The 19,688-nt window shown below is 37.1% G+C and overlaps 1 protein-coding gene across 4 annotated transcripts in view; it reads right to left on the bottom strand.

Annotated features, from left to right (window-relative positions):
• Nucleotides 1-19,688, bottom strand: part of BABAM2 (BRISC and BRCA1 A complex member 2) — a 626,549-nt gene that overhangs the window by 70,083 nt on the left and 536,778 nt on the right. The window lies entirely within an intron of this gene.

Genomic DNA, 19,688 nt, shown 5'->3' with positions numbered 1-19,688 from the left:
CACTGGATACAATTAAGCTTCAGAGACTGACATAGATGACACAAACTTAAGGATAATTACCAACCTTGAGTATATCTACTATGAAACTTGAGAATGCATTATAAACCTGCCATTTTTAAACTGGTATGTGGAGTCTTCCAATATTACACTGTCCAGTTAACGTGACTGGCGGGGCTTTTCCCTTTTAATTAATGGCTTCAGGGTGAGCCACAGTGGCTCAGCAGGCAGAGTTCTTAATTAATGGCTTCATAAAGGCTGGGGTGAAATGTGCTTTTTGGGTCTACCTAAAATCTGTTTCCAATATGATGGACTTGCTTTAATTTCTGTCAGTGGAACAACAGAACACTTGCTGTATAGGGCATGGGCCTTTAAGAGATTTGTTTCCTTCACAATGTGTTGACAGGTTGATCTCTTTCTTTGAAAAGGAAAACCGGGAATTATTTGAAGACTGTGCCTGAGTCACGTCACTACAGGTGAAAGCACTGCCATCCTTGTGGGTGCCCGAGTCATGAAGGGAGGTCATGCTGGTTCACTGCCTGGGCAGGCGAGGCCTTGAAGAAACAATCTCCCTGATGCAGAAGGAAGTGGTGGTGGTGGCAGGTGGTGGCTCTAGTCCAGCTTTAGGCTCAACCAAATCAAACACACCCAACCACCTTGCATTGAAAGAAACCTCCTCTATTTGGAATGATGGGTGAAAACCCTAAGACTCTGGGCCTGTGTTCTGCTGAAGAATCCCACACGTGTGAAGCAGCTGCCTCCTTTGATCTCAAAACACTGCCAGACAAGTTAAGCATTCCTCTGAGACATTACTGTGTGTTCATGGATGGACTTCTAAATTGGGAAACCCAAATAGGAGGTTCCATGTCATTTTTTTTCTTTTTTGCCCCCAGGGCTCTGGAACATACTCTATAGATGCCTACTCAGTGTTTACGCATCCCTGGGTAAATGAATCCCAGGGCAATGGGTCAAAATCATATCACTAGAAACATGAAGGAATATTAGCATTTGATCACTGTGTGAGTAAGATAAAGCAGAACAGAGCAGAAAGAGCTCAGAGTTTGAATTTGAACATTTGGGACACGGGTTTAAATCTGGTTCTGCCATTTACCACCTCTATGATCTTAGGCAAGCTGCCTTCTATCTTTCCCAGTTGTTGAACGGCACTCGTCATTCTTATCTTGCAGGACTGTTATGAGGACATGAGATAATGTTCACAAAGTTTCTGGCACAGTGCTGAGCTCATATGTAGTGGGGATCCATAAATGACAACTATTACTGAAACTCCATGTCTTCCATAAAACCAAAGACAGTAAAAGCATACTGAAGGAATAATCATGCTGTCTGGGTGAGCAGGCCCAGGAAGGGAAGACCAAGGTGGTATTTGGTTTAAGTACAATGAAATACATGACCAATAGCAGCAGTGGCCAAAACCGTCTCCAAAGCATAAAAGCCACAGAGTGGATACGTGTGTGCCAGAAACACCGCTTAAAGAGTTTTTCCTAGTTGTGATCCTTTCTTAAGGAACAATTTAAATATTATTTTCTGATTTTATGTTTCATGAGGAAGGGACCATGACAGGAGTCCCTTCATGGCTGGCCCAAGACAGGAGTTCATAAACAATTTTTAACTGAATTATAATAGTGTACTTGACCCTGTTTTCCATGGCAATAGAAAGTAATACATATGTTATAAATAATTCCATTGCAATAATTCTTCTGGCATTTTTGTAATATGTATAGTCAGCCAAGTACTATTAGAGCCCTGATGTGATCTTCAATGTAAAAAATGGCAATAACAACAACAAAACCTAAAGTGTTCCGAGATTATTCCTATTGAACAGGCTAGGTTTGTTCTGAATCTTTCCACAGCCCATGTTCCCATCTGCAGCTTCCCTTTTATGGGCTCTGTAGCTATAAATCTAAATAAGACAGATAAGGTAGGAGCCTGGTTAAACAAAACCCCCACCAAAATGACAAACATTAAAACAGGAGTGGCCACTTTTATCTCTTCACCACCCAGTCTTGACAGTCTGTTTCCCTTTTACAAAGGGTTTGCTGTCTGAGAAATGAACATTTTACTCAGGAGACCAACAGTCACTCCCCAGCCAGGTATTTCCCAAATGAGTTGTACTGTATGTTCCAGAGTATTGCTTCTGAGCTATTTGGGTTGCTATAATAAAGTACCTTGATTTTATCTACGGTTGGACAGATTAGGTTTTTGATAACCTTTGCTTATTTCCCTAGAAATGAGGGTATGTGTCCATATGCTGACTCATTCCCAGGGAAGAGAGCGCAGAGTCCCTACAAAGGGTGGAGATTGCAAACACTAAAACTTTCAAGCTGGGGAGTGGAGAGGGAAGAGAGAACAGTAGGAGCAAGCAACCATCCAGAGTAGTTCTGGATTGATTATTTACACACACGTTAGCCTGCAGCAGGATAAGGGATGGACAGTGTTGATTCCATTTTAAGATAAAAGAGATTTGGCATGTTTATTAAGCAATTTGGCTTTCATTTTAAGATAAATGAGATTTGGCATATTTAGTAAGCAATTTGGCCTGGAAGTTGGGCATGTAGCTATGGTGATAACTGCATAGTAATTTCTCTTGTTTGTTACAAGCCTCAGTGTTTACTTGCTGAGATGTTGACTATGCTTATGTTTTTATAGGCATAAGATAGTTTTAAGGGGGTAGTATTCAATAAATTTAGATACGTAAAACTTGCCTTTCATTGGGAAGGAACACAATATAAGCAGTGAGAATTTCTCTGCAGGGAACACACCACAATTTCATAGACTCAGTGGGACAGGGTAACTGATTTGATGGAAACTGCAGGGGAAATTTAAGAAAACTGCAGGAGAACCAGACAGTGTTCTGACCGGGAATGGGGCTGATTAAAACACTGGAGGCCAGCAACATTGTGATCTCAGGTAGAGCCAGCCCAGATGTGGGTCACTTCAACTGCACCATGTAGGAAGACCAATTAATGTGGATGCTGAGTCACCTTTTCAAGTGATGGGTCTCTTACTTGTCCTATTCTTATAATTATAAAGATTTATTTTTATTACTGATAGTTATAGTGTCTAAATTCATTCTCTTTAAAGTTACTATATAATATTTGATACATACCAAAGAATACAAGTTCTGAAACATACACAAAAAAGAATACACCTGAATTTACTTCCTCTCAGAAGAAGAGCATAGAGCATGAGACTGAAGCTACCTGAGGGGTACCCACCCCCATCAATGCTGTCTTCTTCCCCAGAAGGAACCACTATCCTCAAGTTTCTGTTTATCATTCTTTTGCTTTCTTTTTTTTAAGTGGCTTTAATACATATTTCTGTACTCCTAATAATATAGTTTGATTTTGCTTGTTTCTGAGCTTCTTATATAAAAGTTAACTCCTACTGTATATCTCATACTGCATATCCCCTGGGATGTGCTTTTCTCAAACAATATTAGGTTTCTAAGATTTCACCTTTATTGTGTGTTGCTTGTCATTTTCTCAGTTGTATAATTGTCCACTGGGTGAATTTAACTCTGAACATCTGGGTTTTTTCTCCAGTTTTTACCACAACTAACAATGCTATCATGAGTACATGTCTTTTTAAACTTCTGGGGCAAAGCACTGCAAGACGCTGATCACGCACTTCTTCCTTTTCCTCCTGGGCATAGTACCTAAACAAAGTTCCCAGATTTCTTGCAGTGAGGTGGAGTCAAATAACTGAATTCTGACCAATGGAGTGTTGGTGGAAGGGATAAACTTTTAAGCCTGATCCCTAAAGCCCCAATATGTTCTCTCGTCCGAGCCTGCCTACTGGCCTGGGGCGGAGTATCCGGTGTGGGGTGCTGAGGCCATAAGGGATGGTAAAGTCTCTAGAAGAAAAAGCCAGGACTCAGAATGCCTTCATGGAGCACAGCCCTGCCTCTGATCCCCAGCGATCACTACTGAATGGAAATGGCAAGAAATAAACTTTCACTGTGTTAGCCACAGAGATTTCAGGGGGTTTGGTACAACTGTTATGCTTTCCTGACTAATACAATCTCCATTTCAGAATACATTAACGTGTGTGTGTGTGTATGTGTGTGTGTGTGTGTGTGTGTGCATTTGTGCTTGTAATGGGGTCAGGGCTGGAGGAGTGGGGTGCGGCTATAGAAGGACACCACCATGGATCCTTGTGGTGAAGGAGATGTTCTGCATCTTGATGGGCTCCATGTCAATATCCTGTCACAATACTGCACTACAGTTTTGTAAGATGTTCTCACAGGAGGAAGCAGGGTAAAGGGTACACAGGAGCATTCTGTACTACTTCTTTCAACTGCATGTGAATACAATTATCTCAAAATAAAAACCTTAAAAAAACACACATGAAAAACTGTATGGTGAATATGGAGATGTCTTAACCAGATTATAGAAAGCGGTTTCTCCCTTGTTTCTGAAGAACAGGGAAGTAAAGTGGCATTGGGTAAACAGGATGGCCCTTAGAATCAGATGTGTGACCTGATGCAAATCCTTTAACCTTAATTGCTGACCTTAACAATAAGGATGATAGCTGTTCTACTGACTTCATGGTGTTTGAGAAGGATCAAATTAAAGGAGATGATAAGTGGGTTAAGCACTTTGAAATAATGAAAGGTATTATCACTGATATTGAACAGACATTTCTAATAATAAAGTGGGATTGACAGAAGCATAAATATAAATCCCAACTAAATTTATTAATGAAGAAGAACTGCAAAGCTGTTAGATTCTGAGCCTTTGTATCAACTCAGTGATCAGATTCCAGAGAGGTTAGGAGTTACACATCCATTGTAACAAGACATCAAAAGTACTTGCTGCAGGTGCAGACAGGGTGTGCAGCATGCTATTTTTCATAAGAAAGGAAAATTAAGAATATGTGCTGGTATTTAATTTTATTTGTATAAAGAAACTCTGGAAGGTTGTGTAAAAAACAACTAATAAAAGTGATAGTAAGAGGAACAGGGTGGATGGAGCAGGAAGAGAGCAAGATTTTTCATATAGTGTGTGTCTGTGTTTACTTAGGTGAATATATTGCCTATTCAAATGATAAAGCAAACATTTTTGTAAAAGGAACATTCTTTGAGAGAGTCCCTGTATTTTGGGTATATGCTGGAGAGAAGGGCAGCTTCTTTTTGTTTCTCTCAAGTACTACCACTGGAGTCTGTGTGATAGCTGTGTGTGTCTGTATGAACAAGTCTGCACATGTTAGTGAATTCTGGCCAAGCTTTACCTTCTTCTGTCTCCCAAAGCTGGAAATGCCCAGGAGTCTTGGAGAAGTAGTTATATATAGCAACAATCCCTGGTTCTCAATTTACTGTACTTTGGTTCACTTTGTTTAAGAACAATGTGGCAGGTTGAATTATGTACCCCAGAAGAAACATGTACTTAATTTTAAACCTTTCCTGTGGATATGAACCCATTCTAAATAGGATCTCTCAAAGGTATTATTTTTAGTTACAGTGTGACCTAACTGAAAGAGGTTGGGTCTTAATCCAGATTACTGGAGCAACTGATAAAAAGAAATTCAGAAATAGTAAGAGAAAGCCATATGAAGGAGAAGAAGCTGGAAGTCAAAGGAACCTAGAAGAGAAAGGAGAGGACTTTGCCATGTGATGGAAAAGCCAAGGACCCAAGGATTGCTGGCCAGCCAGACCGTGGGAGGAAAAAAACCTTCTCGCCTCTGAAATCTTGAGCCAATAATTTCCTGTTCTTAAGCCAACCCATTGTGTGGTTTTATTATGGAAGCCAGGAAACTAAGACAGTTTTTGGTACCAAGAGTGTGGTGCTGCTATTACAAACACCTGAAAATGCAGTATTTGTGACTTTGGAACTGGGAAATGGGTAGTGGCTGGAAGAATTGTAAGGCATTTAACAGAAAAGCCTAGAATGCCTTGAACAGACTGTTGGTAGAAATATGGACACTAAAAGTACTTTCAACGAAGTCTTATAAAGAAATAACACATATGCCATTGGGAACTAGAAGAAAGGCAATCTTTGTATAAAAAGCAGCAGAGAATTGGACTGAATGGGAACTGAAATCAATGAGCTTGTCTATTTAGCTGAGAAGATTTCCAAACTAAGTGAGGAAGGTACAGCTTGTTTCTCTTTGTATCTTATAGTAAAACGCGAGAGGAAAGGGGAAAAGATGAGGATTAAACTCTTAAGCACAAAGGAACAAGAAATGGATGATTTGGAAAATTCCCAGACTATTCAGAGAGTGTGCTTCAAGACTAGGGCCAAAAGCAGCTTTACCAGGGACTTTGCTGAGCTTCCGGAAAAGAGTCTCCAGAGAACTGGGCTCCGCATGAGGGTTTAACTAAACAACCCCTTGCTATACAGAGTATAGCTGAACATGGATTCAGTTAGACAACTCACGGGAAGTCAAGATTACAAATGTAGCTATCCAAGAAGGATCTGTGAGAAACCCTTTTGTCTGACAGTTTGGATCTCCTTGAATTGCAGGCAGAGCTGACAAGGTTTCTGTGAAGGGGGCTGAATCATCACCACCCAGGAAACTAAGATGAACACTAATCTATTGAATTACATTATTACCTTATATTGGGAAACTGAGGCTGATCTAACACTTCGCAGGGCACAATGGGATCAGAAATAGAAGCTGAGGCCTTTAGTCCTATTTAATTACCACATCCTTGGATCATAAGTAGCTTAAAAACTAATGCTATCTCTCAGGCACCAAAGTTAATCTGGGTTGTTTCAAAGGACTTTCAAGTTAAAACTTGAATAGCTCAAATCAAGAAGTAATTCTTTCTGAGTGTGTTGGTTTTTTGTAGCCCCCATGATCTCTGGCATAATGGAAACAATGAATGATGTTGGAGTAAATGCTCTTGGACCATGAGAGTGTATAGTCTTTTATTTATTCTGTGTAGAGTCCACTGAGCCTGCAAACTTGGGCTGTTCATCTCCCAGAAGGATGGGTCCTCTGAAGTATTCTGTCTCCTTGCTTAGAGATCAACTGAGCATGTTTTCATCTTCTTGTAAATACAGTGCTCAAGCATCATCCCATTGAAATGGATTCTAGCTTCTCACTGACTGGTTGTGGTAGGCCAGTCTGAATTGAGTGTTTTGGCCTACTCCATTCTTCCAACATAAAACAAAGACTATGTCATCTGGAGATGCTTTGTCGAGACTACAGCTCATTTCTGAGGTCCCAATAAAAAAGAGCTTAAGAAAAACTCTTTGAAGTCTTTTAATTTGTCTGACATAGGAAATAGATGATAATACATATGAGATTTCCAAGCATATGCCAAATAAATATGAAAATATTAGCATTGTCAAAGACATTTAAAAAAAAAAAAACGTTCATTGAGAAAAGCCTCAGAGAGTCATCAGATTGAGTTCCTTAGGAAAAGGACCAGGACCCATTCAGCCCATAACTTTAGTATTCAGTATTGTGCCAGGCACAAAGAATATGCTTAAATGTTCATGGGGTGAAAGTGAAATTCAGCTGGCACCTGGGAGTATATAAAATGGCAAGCCTCATCTCTTCAAATGCTAAAGCCTATAAAACAAAGTTAAATAAAACTTGATGTCTAACCTGAGAGACTAACTGGAAAAATGAATGGAACGAAATGTCTATTTCCTTTAGGAAACAAAGCTGAATTGACACAATGGTTTAAATCAGAGATTACTGGGTGGTTGGCATTTAAAACATGAGTGTGACTACTAGTTCCCTGGCCTCAATCACACTGATAGATTCTTTTTGGCAATATTTGCATTAGGCTCACCTGTTTGCTGATCACTTGGTTCTATGATTTCCTTGGAGATGTGGAATCCTTAATACACCTTTTCCACACTGGGGAGAATTCAAAAGACTCACAGTACAGGACAGCTTCCCAGTTGAGAAGCATTGGAAGTAGGAGGACTCTGTAGCACCGCATTTGCAGAAAGGAACTAGAAGCTAGGATCCTACACACTGTACACTGGGGATAGGATTTTCCTGGCCACAAATCTCCAACCCTGTAACTGTTATATGAGAGACTGTGTAGGGTTGCAGCGTGCTCCCAACTTTCTTCGAATCATGGCCTTTACCCCCAAAATGGTACTATTTTATGGTACACTGGGAACAATGCATGAGCCTGGCAGAGGCTACTGACCTGTGGGTTCCTGCTCTCCCAAGGACTGAAGAAATCAGTAGCCTATCCAGAGCCTATCCCCAACCTAGCAGTGTCTCCCTGAACTTGGACTGGAAAGATTTGGTGGAATCTTGAGAACAAAAGTTATGGAATCTGAAGGTCTTGGCTCAAAGGCTATTTTCTTACTAGCTATGGAACTTCTGGCGACCTACTTCATTTCCAGGTGCCTTAGTTTTCTCATGTATAAAATAGGGATAATAAGCAGCATCTTCTTAGGGCTGTGAGAGTATTATATGAAATTATGAATGCAAGTACCTAGCACAATACTTTGCATTTAGTGAGCACTCAATAAATGACATTATTTATATAAAATAGTGGTATTATTTTTATCATTATCTATCACTAAAGGTTCTTCTTATCATTTCCACAATCTCTGATTGAGAATAAATTTGACAGAAAATAAAACACCAAGCTGACTGAGACTGAAGAAGGGTTGTGTTAAGAAAGAACCTCAGTCGAACGTTAGCTGCCTTTCCTCTGCAGAACTATACGTTATCTAAATAAATCCCCTTTTATTGAAAGCCAGTCCGTCTCTGGTGTGTTGCATTCAGGCAGCTAGCAAACTAGAACAGGTTGTCATATAAGATGCCTGCTAAAGGCGAACATTGAGTTGCTATTTCCCTCACCGCGTCTCAAGTTCCGCCAAGAGTCATTTACAGTCCAGAAGTCACTCCCCAAAGCCCCCTTCAGGACAACCAAAGTCAGAACATCTCATTAAGGGGAGACAAGGTTTCTAGATCCAGTGTGAAGTCTGACTGAATCCTCTTATTCAGGGTTCAGCCAGGGCAATTTGTTCAGGACCATTTGGACTAGAATCAGGGTTTTTAGATTTCTAGGTTAAGTGGTAAAATCCTCTGCCGCACATTTGTTCCATGTAATGTTCACTCATTCATTCCTCATCTGGATGTCCTAAAACCGATCATATCCCAAACCGGGCTCATCATCTGCAAAACTGTTCCTCCTAATATAATCCCTGCTTCAGCTAAGCAGATGACTAAGGAAGGAATTCGGAAATCATCCTAATTTTTTCTAACCCTTCATTTTCTACTTGGCATCAATCACTAATTTAAGTTTCCTTGAAATGTTTTCCTCAACTCCATCTCTATTATGACTGCTCTAGTTCAGATTCTATCATGTTTTGCCTGAACTTTCTAAATAGGTCACCTGGTCCCTACTCTAAATAATCGTCATAAAACAAGAATAGTGTATTCTTAAAAAGCAAATATATATGACATCTATCTACTGATCATTCTTAAATCACTTGCTGCTGTCCTAAGGATACAGTCCAAATTCATGATTCTGGTGTATAGAGTGTTTGCTGTGTTCTGGCCTCTGGCTGCCTCTTCAGCTTAACTTCTCACTACTCCCTAAAATCCACTATACAGTCAAGAAATACTACACCACTTATAGTTCTGCACACACACTCTCCCATTTCTTTCCTCAGTGCCTTTGTTTACACTAGCCCCTCTACCTCAAATGCTCTTATAAACTCCCTGCTCTATTAGTTTGGGTGGCCCTTCTCTTTGTTACTACAACATTGGTATATGCCTAGCAGTGCACCTGAAATCATGCTTCATTGTTGTTTTTATATGTTCATCTCTCTCTCTCTGTGACCCACTGCAGGGCAGGTACCATTCATCCTGGTATTCCTGAATACCAGGAACTATTTTGGGTGAGTGCCATGATTTGAAAGAGGTTGGGGAGCACACTGAACCAGAGCAGATGCTTGATACATGATGAAGAAAGGAATAAATGAACAAAAGAATGAAAGAACTCTTGCATAGATCACACCAGGGGGTTCCAGAAGGAAGGAAGAGAGGGAGGGAGAAAATATACCTTTGAAAGGAAGAAGTAAAACTGCTTTTATCTGTAGGCAACATGATCATGCACAGAAAATTCCTTAAGAATCTACTAAAGGTCAATATGCAAAAATCAATTATATTTCTCAATATTAGCAATGAACAATTAGAAATTGAAAATCTAGAAAACTCATTGACAATAGTAAAAAAACACATTTAGGAATTACACAAAAGCTATGTAAAGTCTGAATAAAGAAAACTATAAAACATTGCTACGAAAAATTTAAGATCTACATAAATGGAAACATATAGCATGTCCATGAATTAGAAGACTGATTATTACGAAGATGGCAATTCCCCCCCAAATTGAGCTGTAGAGTCAATGCAATAGCAACCATACTTTTCGTGAGGAAACTGACAATGATTCTAAAATTTATATGGAAAGGCAAAGGAGTAGAACAATATAAAGAATTTTGAAAAAGAAATAAAAGGTTAGAGTATTTATACTATCTGATTTAAAGATTTTATATAAAGCAAAAGCATAGATCCATACTGAATATGGCCAATTGATTCTTTACTTTTCAAATATTTTGTCTTATTAGGGAAGTTGTAGGTTTAACAGAAAAATCATGCAGAAAATACAGGTATTCCCTATATTCCTCATCTCCCATTATAAATAGCTTGCATTAGTGTAGTCCTTTTATTGCAACTGATTAAAGATTATTATAATTGTTCTATTAATTATAGACCATAGTTTACATTGGGGTTCACTTTTTGTGTTGTACAGTCCTATGTTTTCTTTTTAAATTTTTATTCTTACTAGAATATATGTATTCTAGTATATAACTATATATATATAGTGAGAGATATAAAGCTTCAAATTTCCCCCGTGGTAGTTAGATTCAGATGTCAACTTGGCCAGGTGAAGGTGCCTAGTTTTATTGCTGTGGACATGAGCCAATGGCATGTGAAACTCAACTGTTGCTGATTACATCTGCAGTCCGCTAGGAGGTGTGCCTGCTGCAATGAATGATGTTTGATTTAATTGGCTGGAAGCTTAAATGAAAAAGCGCAGCGTAGCACAGCCCAAACAGCTCAACATACCTTATTTCAGCACTTGTAGCTCAACCCAGGCCTTTGGAGATACAGAAAAGAATCACCCTGGGGAAAGTTGTTGGAACCCAGAGGCCTGGAGAGAAGGCCAGCAGAGATCACCCTGTGTTTTCTCGTGTAAGAAAGAACCTCAGTTGAAAGTTAGCTGCCTTTCCTCTGAAGAACTAACGAAATAAATCCCCTTTCATTAAAAGCCAATCCGTCTCTGGTGTGTTGCGTTCCAGCAGCTAGCAAACTAGAACACCCCCTTTTAAGCACATTCAAATACATAATTCAGTGCTGCTAAATACATTCATGGTGTCATGTTACCATCATCATCATCCATTACCTTTCAATCACACCAAACAGAAATTCTATACCAATTAAGCATTAACTTACCATTTCCTATCTCCACCCTGCCCTCGTAACCTGTTTTAGTTTCTGACTCTGAATTGCTTATTCTCATTAATTCATATCAGTGAGATTATACAATATTTGTCCTTTTGCATCTAGTTTATTTCACTCAACATGATGTTTTCAAGTTGTTGTGTATACCAGAACTTCATTCCTTTATACACACAATGGAATTATATTGAATTATATCCCATTGTGTGTATATACCGCATTTTGTTTATCCATTCATTGGTTGATGGACACTTGGGTGGCTTCCATTGTTTGGCAATTGGGAATAATGCTGCTATGAACATTGGTGTGCAAATATCTGTTCAAGTCCCTCTCGATTCCTCTGGGTATATATCTAGCAGCGGGATTGCTGGGACATATGGTAATTCTATACTTAACTTTCCAAGGAACCACCACGCTGTCTTACACAGTAACTGTGCCATTTTACATTCCTACCAACAAGAAACTAGTATTCCTATTTATACACATCCTCTTCAACCCTTTTAGTTTTCCATTTTTTAAATAGTAGCCAACCTAGTGGTGTGAAATGGTATCTCTTTGTGGTTTTGACTTGCATTTCCCTAAAGGCTAATGATGTTGGGTATATCTTCATGTGTTTTTTTTTTTTTTTTTTTGCCATTTGCATATCTTCTTTGGAAAAATATCTTGTCAAGTCTTTGCCCATTAAAAAACTTTTATTTTTAAGTTGCAGGATTTCTTTATATATTCTGGATATTAACCCCCATCAGATATGTGGTTTCTAAATATTTTATCCTATTCTGTCAGTTGCCTTTTTACTTTCACAATGAAGTACTCTGATAAATAAAAGTTAATTTTTTTTTTCTTCTGTTGATCATGCTTTGGGCGTAAAGTCTAAGGAAACCATTGCCTAATACAAGGACTTGAAGAAGCTTCCTTATGTTTTCTTCTGGGAGTTTTATAGTTTGGTTCTTATGTTTGGGCCCTGGACTCATTTTGAATTGATCTTTTGTATATAGCATGAAGTAGGAGTACCTTCTACCTTTTGCTTATGGATATCCAGTTTTCCCTGCAATATTCGTCAAAGAGAATATTCCTTCCCAATTGAGTGGACTTGGTACCTTTGTCAAAAATCAATTTGCCATAACGTGAAGGTTGATTTCTGAGCTCTCAGTTTGATTCCATTGGTCTATATGTCTGCCCTTGTGCCAGTGTCAACTGTTTTGACTGCTGTGGCTTTGTAATAAGTTTTAAAACTGAAGTGTGAGTCCTCCAACTTTGTTTTTCTTTTTCAAGATGGATTTGGTTATTTGGGACCCCTTACCGTTCCATATAAATTTGATGATTGGCTTTTCCATTTCTACAAAATACGCTGTTCAAAGTTTGATTGGGATTATGTTGAATCTGTAAATCACTTTATGCAGAACAGACATTTTAACTATTTTTCCAATCCATGAACATGGAATGTCCTTCCATTTATTTAGGTCTTCTTTGATTTGTTTTAGCAACATTTTTTTTTTTAGTTTTCCATGTACAGGTCCTTTATATCCTTGGTTAAAGTCATTCCTAGATCTATCTATCTATCTATCTATCTATCTATCTATCTATCTATCTGTCTGTCTGTCTGTCTGTCTGTCTATCTATCTATCTATCTATCTATCTATCTATCTATCTATCTATCTATCATCTATCTATCTATCTATCTATATACATTTTTTTTTTTTTTGACAAGGGCAGGCTCCAGGAATTGAACCCGGGTCTCCAGCATGCAGGTGAGGAGTCTGCCACAGAGCCACAGCTGCCTGCCCTAGATATTTTATTCTCTTAGTTGCTGTTGTAAATGGCTGTTTTTTTCTTGAGTTCTTCTTCTGACTGTTCATCAATAGTGTTCACTACTAAGTTTTGCATATTGATCTTATACCCTGCCACTTTGCTGAATTTCTTTAGTAGTTTTGTTGTAGATTTCTCAGGATTTTCTATATATAGGATCATGCCATCTGCCAACAGGGAAAGTTTTACTTCTTTCCAATTTGGATGCTTTTTATTTCTTTTTCTTGCCTAATCGCTCTGGCTAGAATTTTCAATACAATGTTGAATAACAGCTATGACAATTGGCATTCTTATCTTGTTCCTCATCTTAAAGGTAAGGCTTTCAGTCTTTCACCATTGAGAATGACATGATATTTTTATATATTCCCTTTATTATGTTGAGCAAGTCTCCTTTTATTCCTAGTGTTCTAAGTGTTTTCATTAAAAAGGTTGCTGGACAATATCAAATGCCTTTTCTTCATCAATTGAGATGATTATGGGGATTTCTTCCTCTGATCTGTTAATGTGGTGCATTACACTAATTGATTTTATGTTGACCCACCCTTGCCTTCCTGGGGTAAATCCTACCTGAACATAGTGTATAATTCTTTTAATGGGCTGTCCAATTTGTTTGGCTAGTATTTCGAATTTTTGCATCTATATTCATAAGGGATATTGGTCTGTAATTTTCTTTTCCTGTGATGTCTTGATCTTGCTTTGGAATTAGGGTGATATTGGCATCTTAGAATGAGCTAAGGAGTGTTTCCTCCTCTTCCATTTTTTGAAAGATTTGAACAGGATTGGTGGTATTTCTTCTTAGAATGTTTGATAAAATTAGCCTGTAAAACCCTCTTGTTCTGGCCTTTTATTTTTGGGAGATTTTTTATTACTGATTCAATCTTTTTACTAGTTATTGACTTGTTGAGAGCTTCTATTTCTTCTTCAGTCAGTATAGGTAGCTTGTGTGTTTCTAGGAATTTGTTAATTTCATTCTGGTTATCTAATTTACTTGTACACAGTTGTTCCTAGTATCCTCTTATAATCTTTTTTATTTCTGTGGGGTAAGTAGTATTGTGCCCCCTTTCATTTCTGATTTTACGTATTTGCATCTTTTCTCTTTTTTTCTTTGTTAGTCTAGCTAAAGTTTCATCAATTTTATTGATCTTTTCAAAGAACCAACTTTTAGTTTTGTTGATTTGCTCTATTTTTTAAAATTCTCTATTTCATTTATCTCTGCTTTGATTTTTGTTATTTCCTTCCTTCTCTTCACTTTGAATTTAATTCTTTTTTTTTTTTTGTAGACACTCCGATTTGAGATATTTCTTCTTTTATAATGTGAGCATTCAGAGATACAAATTTCCCTCTCAGCACTGCCTTTGCTGTATCCCATAAGTTTTGGTATGCTGTGTTTTCATTCTCATTCACTGCAATGTATTTTCTAATTTCTCTTGTGATTTTTTTTTCTGACTATTTGGTTGTTTAAGAGTGCATTGTTTAGTTTCCACACATTTGTGAATTTTCCATGGCCAACTGATTTTTGACAAAGATGCCAAGGGAATTTAAAGGTAAAAGGACAGTCTTTTCAATAAATGGTGCCGGAACAACTGGATACTAGTAAGGAAGAAAAAAAAGAATCATGTCTCTCATCTCACACCACATGCAAAAATAACTTGTAATGGTTCAGAGACCTACATTTAACAGCTAAGACTACAAACATGCTATAAGAAGGCAATGTAGAAATTCTTTTAAATCTGTATAGGCAGGAATTTCTTAAACAGGACACAAAGAGCATGACCTACAAAATTAAAAAGTGATAAAATGGACTTCATCAAAATTAGAAACTTTTGCTCTTTGAAATACATAGTTAAGAAAAGGAAAAGGCAAGTGACAGATTGGAAAAAAATATTTTCAGAACATCTAACTGATAAAGGGCTTGTATCAAAAATGTATGAAAACCCTTAGAACTAAAAAATAAGATATTAAATAATCCAATTAAAAATAGGAAAGAGTTGACAAACACTTCACAAAAGAACTTAAATGGATTATAAATAAGCAAGATACTTAACACCATTAGTCATCAGGGAAATGCAAATTAAAACCACAATGAGATATTACTATAATACATCCTAAAAAGGCTAAAATGAATAAGATTGACAAAGCTACTGCTGGAGAGGATGCAAAAGAAATGGAATGCTCATTCACTTTTAGTGAGAATGTAAAAAGTTGCTACCACTTTGAAAAACAAAGTATATTACAGAGTTACATAATCACCGACCATATGGCCCAGCACTCCTACTCCTAGGTTTTTACTCAAGAGAAATGAAAACATGTGTCTTACACAAAGACTTGCACTTGAATCATGTTCATAGGAGCATTATTCTTAGCCAAAAAATTGGAAACAACTCAAATGGCTATTACCTGGTAAATGAATAAACAAAGGAAAGAAACAATGGAAAACTACTAAGCAATAAACAACAATGAAACACTGACACAAGAAATAACATGGATGAATGTCATAAACATTACACAAAGTGAAAGAAGTCAAACACAAAAGACTATATATTGTATGATGCTTTTTTAATGAAATTCTACAAATTCAATAATAGAATTAATTGATTATAGTGACATAAAACTGTGGCTGGAGCTCAGGGGAGGAGATCACCTCAAAGGAACATGAGGAAACTTTTTAGGGTAATGGAAATGTTCTATGCCTTGATTGTGGTAGTGGTTATGTGACCGTTTGCAGTTGCCAATATTCATTAGTTTTTACTTAAAAAGCGTGAACTCCAATGTATGTAAATTATACCTCAAAAAAGATGGAAAAACTAATCCTCCATGGATTTAAAATTGTAGTCAGTTAGGAAGCATGCAATATACAAATGAAAAAGTGATTAAACCTTAAAACTGAATAACATTTTCTGGCTATTTTTCTTATGGTGAACATTATTGACTTCTTTAGGCTAGGGCTGAGATGTCAGCTGTACAATATCAAACACACAGTTGTAAAAGTGTGTACTAAGGCATTCAAATATAGGAAAAATACTTAATTGGGTTTTTAAAAACCTGATATCTAGTCTTGTTCTCTTACCGTTATACCGGACCTTGGGCCAGATGCACAGCACTTTGAACTGTGAAAATAATGGAGTTTCAGAGATTCTCAGTTGGGGTCCACAGACCCCTAAGGGTCTCTGGTTAAAATTTAGGGCATCTGGAAACTTGAATGGGAAAAGAATATCTCTGTTTACCCTAACTTTTATCTGAAGTTTAGCATATCCTCCAATTATGAATGTAGGCAACAATCCACAGAAGTATTAGCAGTGCCTGTGACTCTGATACCAAGAAAAATCACAGGTATTTTTATATTACATTGTAGGTGTTGCATATTTCAAAATACTATTTATGCTCATCACTACTTCAAAATTACAGTGGTTATCAGACTTCCCACTGGATATTGTTACTTCATGTGTTAACAAGGAAGTTCTCATATCCCCATCTCATTATCTTTTTACATTTAATAATAATATCTCAATGTAACTGTATTATTTTGGAGTCTTTTATATTTCATTTTAAAGATTTAAAAACACTGTTCTGAGAATGGATCCACAGGCATCACCAAAGGGGACTCTGGCACAAAGAAAGTTAAAAACCCCTGTGCTAAATGACCTCTAACAGTTCATTCTAGTGCTAAGAATTCCAACTTTAAGGGTTCTGGTACAGAGACTAGATGCTTCATATTCTAAACTAGATCATTAAAAGCACTTTGAGACTGTAAGATGATATACAAATATAAGACGTGACTTTCTACAGACCATTTTCATACCAAAATGGTATGAATATTTCTTCCTTGTTTTGCTATGAGTATGTTTGTGTTTGTACATAAAGCAAATATCTTGTTTTCTTCTTATCATATGACATAAGTTGTATTGTTCATGTTATAACAATTATGTTATAGGATGTCAAGTTTAAAAGTGAAAGTTACCAGGACTTGCACCCTTTCTGTAGAGATTTAGTGTGTTTCTAGTTGTATGTAGTACAGTTGAGTATTGTTAGGAGAATCACAAGTCTGTCATTATGTTCTATTTAGAAATTAAGCATGTTTCAAGGTGGTGTGTATAGCTGCTAAGTCGACAAGGGGTGGACTGTGATGGTTAGTTCTGGTGTCAAGGTGACTGGCCAGGGAAGCACTGACCTGACTATTGTTGCAAAGATATTTCATGGCTGGTTTATTAAATCATCAGTCAGTTGATTGCTGCTGTGGCTGATAACATTTACTATCAACTAAGGGCGTGCCCTCACAAGTATTAAATATTAGATAATATTGAAGAATTAGGTATAATATGGATATTGTGGCTATATTTAAAAAAATACTTATCTGTTTGACAGGCACTCTGAAGTATTTATAGGTGAAATGATATATCTCATATTTACTTCAAAATGCTCCAAAAATAAAAGCAATGAAATTAAAAAGGAAGAGAAAATAGATAAAAGTGCAATATGGCCAATAAGCCCATGGGAATTCATTGCACTTTTTTCTTTACTTTTGTGTGTTTTTTGAAACATCTATAATAAAAGGTTTTCTTGAAAAAGACTCGCAGGCCCTCAGTTTAGATTGAGCTCACAGAAATGTATGGACTGTAATCTGTTTAAGAAATGAAAGCATATAAAAGTGCATGCAGTTTGCTACAGACCCTATCCCTCCCTTTTGTTTCAGAACCTGGCTTACTCCCACTTCTCTTCTGCCCATTCGCCTCCTGTAGGCATGACATTGTGAGGTGGCATGGAGTTCTTATGCTGAAGCACTAGAACGGACCACATTCACTGTGCTTAAACAGGTTAAATAGAGTTTCCCATAATCAGTGGATTATTCTTTATGTCACTTATGGTAATTCTTTAAGTCACTTGGTTTTGCTCTTTCTATGATCACAGAATAAATCCCTAATTCTGGCTACCACATATGCCACTGGCCACAAAGAGGAAGGGGCAAGGGATTACCCCTGGATGGAAAAAAACTTGTCACCACCACTGAGAAACAACTCCAGCTTTGTACCCTGCTGCCATCAGATCAGTAATGTTGTCTCTGCTAAGCTGTTCACTCATGTTCCTCAGAGATGAGTCATTCTACACCTGTTCAACTCATGCATGGTTGGACAGTGACCCTCCACTTTTGTCCCTGGGGTTACAGTTTCTCTGTGAAGTTCTAAAGGCTTTCTGCATTTCTGAATTCATCACACTTACTTGAGAATACTTCCAACCAATTATCAGAGGCACTATAGTTTAATACATGGGCTCTGGAATAGTTACTCATTTAAATCCTGGCTCCGTTACATATAGGTAACATATTTAATCTTTCTATGCCACCTTTTTGTTAATTGTAAAATGGGGTAATACTAGTAATTACCTTCAGGACGTTGTGAGGATTCAATAACATTATCTAACTAGCTAGCTAGTCTAATCATTAAGAGCAATATTTGGAGCACAGTATACATTTACTGCTTAAATGTTAACTATTATCACTATTACTATTATCATCAACAACAGCAAAATGTTCTGCACCAACCTAAGGCCACTGCTACACCAATAACAAAGAAACTTTGATATTAATTCTAAGAAAAAACTATACTGAATTAGGTCAATACTATAAAAGTTATTCTTTGTAAACAGCTTTCTTTTTTTTTTTACTGAAAGAGGTCTTCTCAGTTAAAATTTGTTATTTGATATCAGCCAATTAAGTCAGCAAGTCAAAATCGCTGAAAGTTTTCATGACCTTTCTTTCATCAGAGAAGCTCACTTTAGCAATTACTTAAGTCCAATAATTACAACTGAAAGAAAGAAAAACTTACAACATAATTAAGAGGGTACAGGGGAAAAATTTTATTGCATGGTATTGTGCATCTGATCTATAGCCTCCTTACAAGAAGTCCTTTAAGGTCAATAAAAAAGGTGTCCAATGTATTATAATGAGGAGAACATTCCCAATGCAAATTAATGAAATACATTCTCAAACTGGTGTCAAAATGATAACAACAACAACAAAAAGACTTCCCAGAAGGAGACTCTAAAGGTGAAAGAGAAGTTTCAACTCAAATCAATAATAGTGACAGTGATTGCTAAAGGACTATAGACATTTAAGATGGTAAAGCAAGATAAAACCTGAAGTAATTGGGTATGCTTGTGTGTATAATCAAAAGTTGAAAACTGTTTTGCCTAACAGGGCTAACCACATTCAAGGATAAAAATTAATAAAAATGTTTAAAGTATATGAAAGATTTGACAGTTCTCATAATTTAAAGCAAAAAAAAACATGCAGAAAGTAAAATAAATTTTCTTTTATCTTTTTAAATATTCTTTTATCATTTCAAATAATATAGAAAATAAGTTTCAATTTTTGTTCATGACAGTTTTAGGTCCTGCTATTTTAAATATTATTATTACTATGA

The sequence above is a fragment of the Tamandua tetradactyla genome, chromosome 3, assembly GCF_023851605.1.
Source record: "Tamandua tetradactyla isolate mTamTet1 chromosome 3, mTamTet1.pri, whole genome shotgun sequence".
Taxonomy (NCBI): domain Eukaryota; kingdom Metazoa; phylum Chordata; class Mammalia; order Pilosa; family Myrmecophagidae; genus Tamandua; species Tamandua tetradactyla.
The sequence above is the reverse complement of the archived record's forward strand: the minus strand, read 5'-3'. Positions and strand labels throughout refer to the sequence as shown.